At 40.9% G+C, this 16,616-nt stretch overlaps 1 protein-coding gene across 2 annotated transcripts in view; it reads right to left on the bottom strand.

Moving 5' to 3' along the window:
- The window catches only part of LOC149434728 (interferon-induced very large GTPase 1-like), an 83,149-nt gene that overhangs the window by 61,138 nt on the left and 5,395 nt on the right, over nt 1–16,616 (bottom strand). The window lies entirely within an intron of this gene.

Here is a 16,616-nt window from a genome sequence, read left to right as displayed (position 1 = left end):
AAAGACAGTATATTGAAACAGCAGGAGAAGTATACATAGAAAAAAAAAAAAGGGAATACCAAGTAGAGTGAAGAAACTAGAACCTCTCTAAAGGACCCATTACAGCATATACCCTAAAGTTTTAAAGAAGAGGGATCGGACACATATAGAAAACATGAAGAGTAAAAATAGTAAAGGGAGTGGGCCCAAACATTCCCAATCTGGAACAATTAGAACATTTACGTCTCAAGGTAATGTGACCCCAGAAAGAACTCAGGGAGTAGGTGAAAAAAGTATAATGGAAAACAGTATGGATAAGAGTGCCAGATCTCCGGTGGAATTGGATAACGATAGTCAACAAATAACAGGAGGAACAGAGTTAAGAGAAAATGAAGGAGAACTACAAATCCCAAATAAAAAAAGAGATGGCAGAAATGTTTGGAAGTTTGGAAAAATCAATCAAACAGGAGATGGGAATTATTAGGAAAGACTTGGGACATCTTTTGTCTAGAGTAGAAGAAACAGAAGAAAAAATTAAAAAACATGCGCAAGCCATTCCTGAACTGAGAAATCAGATAATGGAGATTAGGCAAGAACAGAAAAAGTTGGGATATAAGTTGGAGATACAAGGAAACATGCATAGGAAAAATAACCTCAGGATAAAGGGAGTTCCGGAGCTTACACAAGAAGAAGATTTAAGAGAGACAATACAAAAAATTCTAAACTCCATAATGGGTAGACCTAGAACTGAGACATTTGTATTGGACAATATATATAGGCTAGGAAGGTATCAACAAAATCGGGTGGAAGAGAGACCAAGAGATGTAGTGGTACACTTTAATAAAAATGCAGAGAGAGAAGAAGTATGGAAGAAGATAAAAGGAAGAGCTAGTATTGAGTATGAAGGAAAACATTTACAAATTTTTGCAGACTTGACACCTGAAACATTATGGAGAAAAAGATCATTGAGACCACTAATAAAACAGATGAAAAAACAAAATGTACAATATAGATGGAGTAGCTCGATTTTTTCTAATCGGATGGAAGAATGGAGTTACTGCATATCTGAGATTTCCTGCGGAATTAAGAGACTTTTTTGATAAACTTAATATTCAAAGAATAGAGATTCCAGGTTGGGAGGAAGAGGAAGAAGGAGGGATATATGCTGAGGGAAAAGAGGAATGGCAGCAAGTTAGAAGAAGGAATAAAGAATGAATAGTTAGGGGAACACTGGGTGAAAAATGAGGGTGGGTGAACCGTACAGGGTTAGAGTTCTACCTCAAGGTCAAGATCCAAAAGTGACACTAGGCTCACAAAAGGATTAGATGGCAAAGAATAGGCCTAATGGGGGAAGGGGGAGGGAGAGTGGAGAGGAGGTTGTAAGGGAGGGTGAGGGGGGGTGGAGGTGGGGGACACTGGGGGGGGGGGGGAGGAGGGAGGGGAGGGGAACGGTGGGGGAGGGGGAGAAGGATGGTATAGGGGGAAGTTTTTTAACACACTCTGCATAGAAAGGAGAAGTATGCAAGAAATATGGAAGATATAAGATTTATAACATATAATGTAAAGGGGTTGAATATTCCTGGGAAGAGATTTAAGCTATTTAAAGAATTACAACATAGAGAAGCTTCGGTAGTCTTTTTGCAGGAGACACATCTTGAGATTAAGTCAAATATAAAATTGAACACCAGAAATTATCCAACATGGTTCTATGCGGATACCCCAATTAAGAGAGCTAAGGGGGTGGCAATTGGGTTTGCTAAAAACATAAGGTGGGAGGTAGAAGAGAGAGAGACGGATCTTGAGGGGAGATTCTTGTTTTTGAGAGGTAGATTGCAAGACATGGAATGTACAATAGCAAACATCTACTGCCCAAATAAAAGACCAGAGGTATACCTAAAAGAGATATTAAAAAAATTGATGGATTTTAAAAAAGGACTGATAGTTGCAGGAGATCTGAATCTATGCTTAGATCCACAGATGGACACAACCTCTTGTGTGCAGAGAGAGGGAGGTAAGTCTCTGAGAATTTTAAAGAAGGAGATACATGAGTGCCAACTAGTGGATATATGGAGAATAATGCATGGAAAGGAAAGAGACTATGCCTTCTTCTCTAATGCACACAAGATTTATTCGAGATTAGATTACATAATGGTAGATCATCAACTTATTGAGAGGGTGGTTAAAGTAGAAATAGAGACAATGACGCTTTCAGACCACGCCCCGGTTATAATGAAGGTAAGATGGGGGAGGAAGTTAACAAGGGGGGTAGGATGGAGGTTAAATGAGGCTCTTTTACAAGACCAAGAGATTGATCAGAAGATCAGAAAAGAGATGGAAAGATTTTTTCAAGAGAACGAAACAGAGGATGTGTCAATAGCCACAGTTTGGGAGTCCCACAAGGCATATATTAGAGGTATACTGATTGCGTTAGGGGCAAAAAAGAAAAGGGAAAGGAGCAAGAAACTAACGGGGCTCTTAAAAGAAATATATGATTTGGAACAGATCCATAAAAATAGAACAACAAGTGAAATAAGACAGAAGGTAATAAAAAAGAAGAAAGAACTGGAGTTATTAATGGAAGAAGAGAGGAGGAGAGTACTTAATAAAGTAGCAGGAGAGAGATATAGATGGGGAGACCGACCAGGAAAATATTTAATGAAAGCCCTAAGGAAAAAGACAAATAGAAATTATATAGAAAAAATAAGAAACCCCAAGGGAGAAATGGCCCACTCTACTAAAGAGATTGTAAAGGTGTTCAAGGAATATTATAGTAAGTTATATAATATTAACCCCCAAGATGGTGTGAATGAAGGGTAGATGAAGACCTATTGAAATCCCTGGAAGTAGAAATCACGCAGGAGGAAATAAAAATAGCATTAAAAAATACTAAGGTAAGGAAAAGTCCTGGTCCAGACGGATATACCGTGAGATATTATAAAAAATATAGTGACTTACTAATACCTAAATTGAAAGAATATATGAACGCCTTGGGTGGAGAAATGGAGATTAGACAGGAATCCCTACAAGCCCATGTAACACTTATACATAAGGAAGGAAAGGACGCTACTCAATGTTCCAGCTATAGACCAATTGCACTGCTAAATATAGATACGAAGCTATATGCAAAGGTTCTAGCAAATAGAATGAAAGATCTAATGCCAGAATGGATCCACGGAGATCAAGTGGGCTTTGTATCGGGGAGAGAGGGTAGAGATAACGGAAGTAGAACTATGCTTTTGATACAGAAATCTAAGAAGGGGAAAACCCCAGTAGTGGTGCTCTCGATTGATGCTGAAAAGGCCTTCGATAGAGTAAACTGGAGCTTCATGATGGATACCCTAGAGATCATGGGAGTAGGTGGTAGAATGAGGGAGTGGATAGGAAAGCTATATAGAGCACCCTCTGCGGTTATCTTGGTTAATGGTGAAAAATCTGACCCCATAGAGATGTCGAATGGGACAAGACAGGGATGTCCATTGTCCCCACTGTTATATGTGTTATCATTGGAACCCTTGCTGGAAACAATTAGGAAGAACGTAGATATAAAAGGAATACAGATAGGGGAAACTGAACATAAAGTGGCAGCCTTTGCAGACGACTTGTTGTTTTATGTGGGAAATCCTAGGATGACATTACCGAACTTAATAAAAAGCCTAAAGGAATACGGGAAATTATCAAATCTAAAAATCAACCCAACAAAAACTGAGATCTTAAATGTAAACCTTCCGAATAGTGAGAAAGCTAAGATACAAAAAGAATTCCCTTTTATATGGAGAAATAAAGAGATAAAATATTTAGGGATTAAACTTACTGCTTCATATACAAAACTATATAAATTAAACTATATTCCTCTTCTAAATGAGATCAAAGAAGAACTGAAGAAATTGGGAGGAGGAAATCCCTCTTGGTTAGGACGTATAAATCTGATAAAAATGATAATTGTACCCAAAGTCCTGTATAAATTTCAGATGATCCCAATTAGACTCCCAGAGGCCTTTTTTAAAGTAATTAAAAAGATAACAAGATTTATATGGAAAAATAAAAAATCCAGAATATCGTATGACCTGATGACTAGGGGTAAAGAGAGAGGGGGATTGGGAGTGCCAGACCTCAAGAGATATTATAATGCAGTACAGGCAGTCCCCGGGTTACGTACAAGATAGGGACTGTAGGTTTGTTCATAAGTCGAATTTGTTCATAAGTTGAATCAGGCACTTTTATAAGCACTAACTACTAACCAAACGACAGGATATTAGATTACGTTTTTGTAATAAGGTTACAGAAAGCAGTAAAACCTCAAGAGGCTCTAAACTGGTGTTTTGCATAAGAACTGCAGCTTGGACACATGTTTGCCTTAACATATTTAACTTTTATGTGCATGTAAAAGGCATTATTGCAGGGTAAAAATACACTGTACTGTAATGTACTGTATGAGAGAACTCTGCTCTCCTTTACACAGCACACGCTGCCCCCTCCCCCCTGCACAGACGGAGGATCACTTCAGTGAGCAGCCTGACAGCCTCTCCTTTCCTCTCCCCGGAGGTGCAGACAGACAGTCTTAAATCACTTTGGAGATAGTGGGCAGACACTGCTAGCCCCACAAGTAACGAGCAATGGATGTCTCTGTCTCTTATGTCTCTCTGATGTCTCTTATCAGCTAGTCTCTTATCAGCTTGCTGCACAAGAATGCTGACAGCTTGACTTCCGGTCCCGAGGGAAGTGTACGTAAGTATGAGTATTACGTAAGCCGAATGTACTTAACTCGGGGACTGCCTGTAGTTCTAACAAGAATTTATGATTGGACTCACAATGTAGAAGGGAAAAGATGGGTTAATATAGAGGAAGAATTGAGTGGAGTGGATTTGAGTAGAAGTATATGGGCACCTACACAATATAGAGGTTTAAGAGACACCACGAGTGTATATACACTGATTGTTTTAAAGGTTTGGGATAATTTACATAAATATATGAAATGGGATTTCAATTCACAATTAATGTCACTAAGGAATATGGAGTATTTTCCACCAGGTATAGAAGGGAGTGTGGGAAAATGGTTTAAAAAGGAAGATATACAACTGAGGGATATTATGGATGGACAGAAATTGAAAACACTGAAGGATTTAAAGAAAGGTGGAGGGGAACTTTTTATTAAGATTGATGAGTGGAAATATCACCAATTAAAACACTTTGTAGAAGGGCTCCCGAAACCTATGAGAGGAAAAAAGGAGTGGAATATGTTTGAGAGGTTGTTGGAATCACGGGGAGATGGGAAACTGGGTACGGCAAAAATTTATAAGATTCTCACTGAGTTAGGCACGGAAGTAAAACCAAGTTATATAGATAAATGGGAAAAAGATTTGGGGATAGAAATAGATGAGGATAAGCAGAGGAAAATATATAGACTTACACATGAAAACATCAGTATGAGAGAGGTGGAGGTGAATTATAAATCTTTAGTAAGATGGCACATTACACCGAGTGTTGAACATAAAATAGATGTAGAAAAAACACAAGAGTGCTGGCGGGGGTGTGGAGGGATTGGTACGTGGTTTCACATATGGTGGGAGTGTTCAAAGATCCAAAAGGTACTGGGAGACAATGGTCAACTTAATAAGCAAAATCTCAGGGATAAAGATAGGACTAGATCCAGAAGCGTGCCTATTACACAGTACAGAGATACCAGTGAGTAAATACAAAGACTTGGGTATATGGTACTATGTGAATGCTGCAAAGGGATTAATATCTAAATTCTGGCATAAGTTAGAGGTGCCGACAGAAAGGGATTGGGTTGAGAGAGTAAATCAGATTAGTAAAATGGAGAAATTGTATTATATCCAAGAAGACAAGATGGAGATTTATAATAGGAGATGGAGGCAATGGGAAGATTTTGTAGATAAAATGAATATATGTGAAGCAGTGGGATGTGATAAGTGAAGTTTCTTTTTTAATTTTTAGGAAAGGACTTAAGAGAGAAAGGCAGAGTGGAAGGGGGGCGGGAAGAGGGAGGGAATAGGGGTAGAGGGAAGGGAAACAAAAGGGGGGAAAAGAAGGAGATAAGAATTTTATATGATATATGAGATTGTTGAAGAAATGTTATGTTCTTCTTTTCTTTCTATTTTTTTTATATGTATTTATAATTATGAAAAATCAATAAATATTTGAATTATAAAAAAAAAAAAAAACATCTCCATAAGCAATCCTTATCTCCCAGTGTCCTTCAGGACCTTCAAAATCCTAGGCTGGAACTTAGGACCCTTATGTGATGGCAACACGCTATAAATTTGAAAAAAGCTAAAACTACATTTTACACACAAGGGAATAAAGCAGGTAAGATGCTCGCAAGATACCTAGCAATTAGGCAATCTAAATTAACGTCAATTGTGGATCCCATATCAAATAAACCTATGTACCATCCAAATAAAATAGCAGATGCATTCCGCTCATACTATTCTCAACTATATAATCTTAAAGATGACTCTAATACTCCCCAACCTACTCCAGAGCTTATTCAAACATTTACAGAAATTATCACTGCCTAAATTATCAAATCAAAAATTATAAGGGCTCAATCAACCTATTTTGGAAAACAAGATAAGTATGGCTATTAAGGCCTTGCCCAAAGGGAAATCCCCAGGGGCAGATGGTTTCTCAGCGGAATACTATCAAGAATTTCAATCCATCTTAGTACCCCACCTTAAAAGAACTTATGACGAAGCAATACTCAAGTCCACATTCCCATCTGAGATGTTAAAGGCTATTATAGTTACCCTGCCCAAACCAGGGAAAGCCCCTGACCGCCCTCAGAATTTTAGGCCAATCTCACTCTTAAATACAGATCTTAAAATATATGCTAAAATTATAGCTAAACGTCTACTACATATTACCCCCCTTCTCATCCAGGCTGACCAAGTGGGGTTTGTTGAGGGCCAACAGGCCGTGGATGGTACCCGCAGGATTCTCAACCTGATGAACGTGGCTGAATCAAGGAGGTCTCCAAGCTGTGTTCTTGGCTCTGGATGCCGAGAAGGCATTTGACAGGGTTCATTGGCAGTACTTGGATGCTACTTTAACCAAATTTGGGATCACTGGTTTCATAAAGTCGGCCATTATGGCATTATACACTATTCCCTCCACTCAAGTATTCACGTCTAATGCCCCATCAGCCCCCTTTAATATCACCAACGGAACGAGACAGGGCTGTCCTCTATCTCCCATCACTTTTTCACTGGTGATGGAACCCTTAGCAACTGAGATCAGATCCAATCCACGGATATCAGGTGTTCAAGTAGCGTCCACCTCTCATAAAATAGGTCTGTTTGCGGACAATGTAATCCTTACGGTCACTGATCCGATGCAGTCTCTTACTGAAATTTCAGCTTCTTTTGCAGTCCTTTAGCACAGTGTCTTATTATAAACTCAACATCACCAAATCCTGTGCCCTCCCTATTGCAATAAAGAAAGGCCCCCAGAATTCCCTCAAGGATAAATTTCCTTACCAATGGACCAATAAGAAATTAGACTACCTTGGTATTTGTATATCTGCCCTGTCGTGGATAGGTAGAATTGCAGCATTTAAGATGTTAATCTTTCCTAAGATCTTGTATTACTTCCGAACAATCCCAATTCTCATCCCTCGGACTTATTTTTATAAAATAGAGGTGGCTATAAAAAGATTTATATGGAAAGGGAAAAAAAACACGGATCCCGTTTCTGGCCCTTACAAAAACACAAATCGAAAGGAGGAATGGGCCTATGTACTATTATGCAACACTTTTAGACCAACTTCCGGCATGGTTTGTCCCTACTAATAAATTATGGGTGCAAATAGAACAGAATGTGATCCCTAATAAAGACCTATGGGCCCTACTTCTGGCCAGATCGGCTTCATCTAAAATATTAACCATATTTTTACCATCTATTACCGCAACATTGGAAGCTTGGAAAAATGGGATTGAAAATGGGATTGAGGTACAAGAACGTTGGAATACAACATGTTGGAGTATCATATACAGCATAACACGATGTGATTTGGAGGTGGAAAAGAAAGTGATTTGTACATTTGGAGATTTCAGAGACATTTTTGGGACTTTATGAATTTATGGTTTATTTTTTAATTATGAATTTATTTACTTAATCAATTTTTTGAGGTGTAGATATTAGGATTGGGTAGAGTGTCGTTGAGAAAAGATTTCACACATTATATTACTTTCAAGGGTGAAAGTTTTCTTTTCTTCTGGGTCAGGAAATATTGGTTTTCGTTTGGTGGTACAAAAGGTAATAACTGTGGGGGAAGAACTGAAAGGAGGAATATAAGATTCCGTTATTAGCTGAGGGCAGGATAGGCTTCCCTGAAGAGATAGGTTTTTGGAGATTGCCTAAAAGTGGGCAGCGTAGGTGATAGTCGGATAGATTGGGGTAGAGAGTTCCAAAGGGTGGGGGAGGCTCTGGAGAAGTCCTGGAGACGAGCATGGGAGGAGGAGACAAGGGAGCTAGAGAGCAGGAGGAGCATAGAGGATAGTTAGGGTGATATTTGGAGTCAAGATTGGTGATGTAATTTGGGGCAGAGTTATAAATGGCTTTATATGTTATTGTTAATGTTTTGAATTTTATACATTTGGCAATGGGAAGCCAGTGGAGGGATTGACAGAGAAGGGTGGCAGATATGGAATGGTTGGTAAGGTGGATGAGTCTGGCAGCAGCATTCATGAAAGACTGAAGAGGGGATAGCCTGCGATGAGGTCGGCCAATGAGGAGGAAATTACAATAGTCAAGGCGAGAGATAACAAGGGAGTGAACAGGTTGCTTAGTGGTTTCAGTGGCCAAAAAGGGGCGTATCTTGGAGATGTTGCAGAGGTGAAGTCTACAAGATTTGGACAGTGATTGGATTTGGGGGTGAAAGGACAGATGGGAGTCCAAGAATACACCTAGTACCCTGGCATGAGTGGAGGGACTGATGGCTGTAATATTGACCTTGGATGGAGAAGTCAGTGCAGGGGGCATGGACTGGAGGGAATCGTATGAGATCCGTTTTAGAAAGATTTAGTTTGAGGAAGTGGAGTGGCATCCATGCTGATATGTTGCTTAGTAGGTTAGTAATGTGAAAGGAGACTGAAGGGGTGAGGAGTAGAAAGATAGATTTGTGACATCAGCATAGAGATGGTACTTAAAGCCATGGGAGTTTACCAAGTAACCAAGGAAGGTGTAGATGGAGAAGAAAGAACCTCAAGGACAGAACCTTGAGGAATCCCTACAGAAAGAGGAAGTGGAGAGAAGGAGACAGGGTTATAGGGAACGCTGAAGGAGTGCAGCGATAGGTAGGAGTCTCGGAGGCCAGAGAGTGGAGTTTTGAGGGGGGGGGGGATGGCCAACAGTATCAAAAGCCACTGAGAGGTCAAGTAGTAAGAGTATAGAGTAGTGGCCATTGGTTTTAGCAGTTAGTAATTCATTAGCGAGTTTTAATAGGGCAATTTCAGTGGAGTATAGGGATTGCTATTAATTGGTCAGCCCGCAAGCCTATGTTAGAGGCCTCTTTATCCAACGGTCCTCCAGAATTAAAAAAATCTTGCAAAGGGTTGATCTCTGCCAAATCTAAAGTATATGACATCAGAGACCCCCATATCAGAGCTGCCCCTTCTCACATCACAGCTGCCCCTTACATCACAGCCCATCCAACTCACAGCTCCCTCTCTCACATCACAGCCCTCCCACTTCTCACATCTCAGCTCCCTGCATCACAGCCCACTATATCATAGCTCCCCCTTATCACACCACAGCCCCCCCCATATTAGAGCTTCTATCACATCACAGCCCCCCATTTTACAGCTCCCGCCTCTTACTGCCCCCCACATCACATCTCCCCCCTCATGGTCCCCCATTTTGCAGCCCCCCCTCACTTCACAGCCCCTCCTCTGACATCAAAGCTCTTCCTAATCTTCCCCCTACCTAAACTCAGTAGTGTGCAGGGCAGAAGGAATTGCAGGGTGCAATCCTCTTCTGAATGTACTTGTCGCCGTCTCAACTAAACTCACTGCAGGAAGGAGGGTGGGAAGAATGGCAGGGTGGACTCCTCTTCTGTCTGACCTGTCCTGCCTCCACTGCTGTTGAAGTCACAGTAGGGAAGAAAGCAGGAGGAATGGCAGGGTGAACTCCTCTTCTGAGTGTACTTGTCACTGCTGCCGCTGAACTCACTGCAGGGAGGAGGGCGGGAGGCACGGAAGGTCTGCACTGAGGGCGGGAGCTGCCCAACTATTCTTGGCAAAAGGTGAGTGACCCACTTGTTAATAAAGGTTGGGCAGTTGCCACTCTCCCTGTAGATGTTCCGTGCCTCCTGCCCTCCTCCCTGCAGTGAGTTCAGCAGCAACAAGTATACTCAGAGGAGGAGTTCACCCTGCCATTCCTCCCGCTCTCTTCCCTACTGTGACTTCAACAGCAGTAGCAGCAGGACAGGTTACACAGAAGAGGAGTCCACCCTGCCATTCCTCCCACCTGCTTTCCTGCTTTGAGGTCAACGGTTCCAGGAGAGTACATTCAGAAGAGGCATCCACCCTGTGATTCCTCCCACCTTTTCCTGCTGTGAGTTCAGCAGCAGTGGCAGCAGGACAGGTCACACAGAAGAGGAGTCCACCCTGCCATTCCTCCCACCCTCCACAATGCTGGGAATTTTAACAGCTGCAGGAGAAGGAGGAGGAGTACATCAGGCTGCTAAGTGGTACAGTCGTGGTCCGGACAGGACTGTCAATTTGTTCGGGTCCACACCACAGTCCATCATTTAGTGACACCTGCTTTATTGCATTTGTTATATGATAATCCCTCGGCTCAAGTTTCCATTAGAGGTTATAGATCCCTTGTGTTCCCAATTTCATACGGCACTAGGCAGGGCTGTCCACTTTACCCATTGCTCTTCACTCTGGCGATCGAACCCTTAGCTATGGCAATCCATTCCCATCCTCAAATCCATGACATCCATTGTGGACAACAGGAGCATAAGTATGTCCTATTTGCAGATGATGTCCTTATGTATATTCTTCCCCTTTGATCATTGTAACTAACTTACTGTCTCTGTTGGGTCAATTTTCTGCTCTTACTGGGCTGTCCCTAAACTCCTAAAAAACGACAGCCCTAAACATTTTCTTACTCATTTCTGTAGAACGGCAGCTCAGAAATGCTTATAACCTTCTATGGGCAAGTAACTCTTTACCCTATTTAGGAATCCACTTAACAGCATCAGTCAAGACCCTCTATCAAGCCAATTACCCTCCCTCTTTGGACTGACTATTCCTTGTCCTGCTTTGGCAGAGTCAACTTGATTAAAATTATATTTTTTGCTATATTTTAGAATCTTGCCAATACCAGTTCCAAGATGGGAGATGCAACATCTACAAGCTGAGGTTCTCCACTTTGTTTGGAACAATAGAAGACCTTGGATGAACCAAAAGACATTTTATGCCTCTAAACCACGAGGTGGGATTGGCCTTCCTAATCTTCATGCATATTTCCAAGCCGCTCAAATTGCTCAGTTGGCCTACCCACTACTAAATGACCTACCCCTCCCTGGGTTTCTATTAAAGCTTTTTCTTGCCACCCCTTAGCAGTCGGCTCATTACTTTGGCTTCCTAATTGATCACACCCTCCTATACTATGGCCTACTTTGTTGCATTCTTTGACAGTTTGGGACAGAGTATGCCATCGCAAATCATTAGCATCTCTACATACACTCTTCCCTCCAATCTTTTGTAATCCTGAATTTGTACCTAGTTTAGTACTTGCCCCTTTTCAATGGTGGATCAATAAAGGATTGTTGCAGATAGGTGACTACTTTAAGGGTGACCAAATGCACTCTTTACAGTATTCTAAAGATAAGTTGCAAATGCCCGCTGTCAAAATCGTCAACTATAATCAGATTGATTCATTTATTCGTTCAAAGCTTACCTTATTGGATGAACCGCTCTTACTAATTTTGAACTCTCCTGTCAGAATAGGGATTTCCCTAGAGGCCGTGTCTCCATAGTGTGTGGTCTCCTCACTGATCTGATGAACTGCAAGCTTCTCTATATGAAGCATTGGGAACAGAACCTGAATATCAATTGACCTATTGGAATGTTGAGATATTGCCCTAACCGTTGAAGTACTTCTAATTGAAGTAAATTATAAAACATTGTTAAGATGGTACTTGGTTCCTACTCAGACTGCAAGGATGTATCCATTTGCTTCTGCAATATGTTTTCGGTGTTGCAGCCAGGCGGGTTCTATGTATCACATCTGGTGGCAATGTTTCGATAGCAACCAGATTTTGGATTTGCATGTTTAATTTCACCAATTCGGTGATGGAATTAAATATTTGCAGATCCCTGGAGACAGCCCTCTTTCATAAATTCCCGGATAATATTCCCAGAAAGTCCCATAAATTGATCACCTAAATGTTATTGGCAGCGAGAATAACTATAGCTAGACATTAGAAGCAATCGGTTATCCTGCTCTACTATGGTAAGAATAAATTGAACTGGATTATTGACAAACCCACCTGTATACTACACAATAATACTGGAAAATGTGACAAAACCTGGGACCCATGGATTCAATATATTTCTGTGCTTTAATGCCTCCCAACGTGACCCTCTCCTCCTTTCTTATTAGTTTTCTATTCCTTTCATCCTCTCCTTGTCTATTAGTGTGAATTATGATCAATTTTTATGTGTTTTACAATATATTTCCTATTTTAAATGACAAGTAAGTAATTCAGGTCCATGAACAGTGGTTCTTGCCTTTTCCCTCCCACTACATTTCCTATCTTCCCCTCTCCCGGCTTCCTTCCCTCTTCCCCTCTCTACCACTGTACCACTCCCCTATATACGGCAGATAAGGGTTGTGGACCTTGGTCTAGATGGCCCAATAGCTACTCTACAGAGTCCTTAATCTCATGTTCAGTGTTCTATGGTCGATAAATGTTGCTATTTGCGTTGTTGTCCTGTAATCTATCATTTTTGACAGGACATTGTTTAGTATTACTTGATATTTGAAAGTAAAAAAAAAAAAACATGTTCAATAAGAAATTATTGGAATTTAAATATATCTCGGAGACTGACAAAATTGTATATTCTGCTGCAAGTTCATTACACCCCGGTTAAATTGTTTAAGGTGGGACTTCTGTCTGATCCAGCTTGTCCTAGTAGAGATTATGGGGATCTAATACATATGTTGTGGAGCTGCACAGGTATTCCCCCTGACCCCAAGTGATGTATATTGGGTATTCTAGAAGATATTATTCCGGATTCCTGTATTAGGGAAGCTGTTTCTAGGGCCGTATTCCAGGCACATAAAGCCATACTACTCCACTGGAAAAGTGCTTCCCCTCCCTCCCTTAAGGAATGGCGTACGCGTATGTTTACCACTTTGACATGAGCGGGTTATCTATGAACACAGAGGATGCTTTCCTAAATTTACAGAGTTTGGGGAGGTTGGCTTGACATTCCTAGTTTGGCTCCGGTTGACCTAGTCGTGAAGACGATATTGATTTAGGTTGACATCTGCAATATTGTTTTTATATCCATAATCGAGGTATATTATGTAGCTGTGAACACGCTGTGGGACCATTCTCTTACCTGCTCTTTTGGCCCACTGGTGGGCCCATCAGACTTAACACTGAAGGCCCCAGATCTACCTCAGGCTATATAGTGCTTGTATTGTATTGTATTGTATAGTGCTTGTATTGTAATTATTTACTTTTATGTGACTTGATCTAGTGGGTGCTATGTTTTGAGAATGTGTGGAACCTGTATGCTTCCAAATGTTCAATAAAGGTTCTCTATGATTAAAAAAAGTTTCATTTAGATAAAGTCAGACTGAAAGCAGGGACCATATTCTTCTGTGCCCTTTCTTTATTCAACCCAAAATGCTTTGGGAATCTATTGTTATGTATCAACCATTTTCTCCCCAGGTCAGATTTCCATTTAAAATTAGTCTGTTAAACATTTTCAAACGATCCCCCAAACCATGTGTTATTGATGTTAAAGTAGAACTTTGAGAAAATGAAAAAGACAAATATTATATAGACTGTCAATATAATTAACACTGCTGTTTGTTTTTCTAAAGTCCGCCTGACGCCTGTAATATCATCATATTATTTGTTGATCCTGCCAGGATATCCGTTACTCTTTCGTATCCTAGAATTGACCGAATAGTCCAGTCAAAGTGTCAATTATAATTACAGGAGGTTCCTGTCTAAGGCTATCCATATACTGCTGTCAATTTGGCAAATTTTTGCTAAATAAATTAAAAATTTGAGCTGTGGGTGGCCCTGTTGGGTAATTCCACCTTGATTAAAATAAAAAGAGTCAGGAAGAAAATTCTTGACATAGCAGCGACTAAATTCAATCAGATGCAGGCAATGTTCAGGTATTTAGATAGCTGTGAAGGTGCGGCTGTCAGAATACAATAGCCTGCAGGAGATTCCTCCATCTGTGTTGTTTATTATGAAAGGAGGAGATCAAGTGATTTCTCTTGTTCCGCCCTTGATAATGAACAAGAGATATCTAGCAATGTATGGCTAGCTATAACTGCTAAATGGCTATAACAGCTTTCAATCAATCAGTAGGGGTCACCGACAGCTGTACAGGATGCCAGGGATGCGTCCTGGATGAGTGTCTCCATTGTTTGGGTTGTGGTCCCTTTAAGGGGAATGAAAAGAAGCTTCCTTTGAGTACCCAGGGACTCTCACCCATGCAGAATGAGGGGTTCCTAGGTGATCCAATAGAGAGAGAAAGCTGATCTGCAGCTTTCACAGTATTATCAGGTACTTATATGGGATCTGAAATTCAGAGGCTCGGAGAGCTTTTGGAATAGAAAGGGCCTCCAACCCTGACGTTGGGCCTGAATGGGTTAACCTGCCAATAAAATGGGATGAAAAGGACAAGAAGCAATCAGCAGATGCTTGTGAGGTGTTGAGTGGAGCAGAACACAGTTGTGTGAGGATTGTAGATGGTCTTGTTAGTGAGACATTTCTGCTGAGCTCTTGCACCATTCATGGACCCCCTGGGGCAGGAAGGGACTTGAAGTATGTTGTGGGACAAGGTTTTGCTGGTGGTGAGCCAAAGGTTTGATTTACAGCAGAAGCTGATGGACTGTTTTGTTTTGCTGAAGAAATCCATTTTGTTTGGCCTATTTTGAAAATAAAAGACTGTTTGCATTTACCAGTATGACCGGCTGGTGATCTAGACTCCCCCTTATATTGTACTACATAGGACCGAATAATGTGACGCAACTCCATCTTTTATATTATCAAAAATGTAGGTATAATATTGTGTTTGTTTGCACTAAAATTCATTTTAGTGTACTTTTTCCCGAAAATATGTATTTGATAAATAACAGTGCAAATACGAGGGGCGTTCAAGTCAGACCGGGACTTTTAATTTTCCAGGTATAAAAAAGGGATGCTGGCGTGGCGGTACTACATGCAGTAGTAAGTGACAAATGTGTCCTATTACTACGTTACTTTGACGCAGTTGGCCAGCTTAAGCATGTATTGCAATATGTGTGAACTAAATATCCCTATTTATTGCATAGTCTGCTTGAAAGGGTATATACCAGTGTGCAGAGGGTCCTTCAGAATTTCTACTATTACTGATAGGGGGCGCACATGTCACGGGCCAGTCCAGAGACCAGTAATCAAGATGGCAGACGGCGGTGTTAGTGTGTGCATGGAACAGCGTGTGGTGATGAAGTTTCTTGTGATTGAAGGCATAAAACCCACCGATATCTACAGAAGACTTCAAGAACACTACGGTGATGAGACGCTCAGCTGCAGTAAGAGGCTAGAATGGTGTAAATATTTCAAAGATGGCCGTACGTCTGTCAGTGATGATCCCAGCTATGATGGTTCCCATATGGGATAAAATATACAGTAAGCGCTCAACAATAGTGGCAGCAGCTGAACATAAAGGAAAACGCATATAAAGTCCCACAATTCATATATATAAAAATGCAGCGCTTAAAGAAAGTGATGATAAAACACAGTCCAGTGAAAGAAGTGCTCCGTGATTCCTAGTGCAAATGGTAAAAATTTACACTAACCAGACAGCGTAAAAATATACGCATGTGTATATATATCCTGTAGAATCCCCTTGTATATATATCCTGTAGCGCTGCATTTTTATATATATGATGGTTCCCAGCCCACAGTAGTCATTCCTGTAAACATTCAGTGCATGGAACGCCTGATCCTGGATTATAATCGATGCATAACCTGCAGTGAAATTGGACAAAAGAAGCATCTTTCATTGCAGCACTGATTATGAAGTGAAGCCGGCTGTCCGAGGATGGTTCAGGCATCCTGACAAATCATTCTATGTCAAATCTATCCAGGCATTAGTTACAGTTGTGCTCAAAAGTTTGCATACCCTGTGAAATTGTGAAAGAAGCTTTTACTGCACCAATGCCACAAAAAACCTGGTTACAATATGCCTGACAACACCTTGACATGCTTAACCGGGCCTTTTTGTGTCATTGATGCAGTAAAAGCTTCTTTCTGGCACCTCCACCAGGCAGCTCATTTTTGTTCAAGTAACACCGTATTGTACTCCTTCAAAACAACCACATTGTCACGGTCTGGGTCAGGTTCAGAGACCAGTTGCTACAGCAGTTGT

This window comes from Staurois parvus, unplaced genomic scaffold (assembly GCF_062004578.1).
Source record: "Staurois parvus isolate SC_StPar_1 unplaced genomic scaffold, SC_StPar_1.0 ptg001692l, whole genome shotgun sequence".
Classification (NCBI taxonomy): domain Eukaryota; kingdom Metazoa; phylum Chordata; class Amphibia; order Anura; family Ranidae; genus Staurois; species Staurois parvus.
This window is presented reverse-complemented; position numbering and strand designations above follow the sequence as displayed.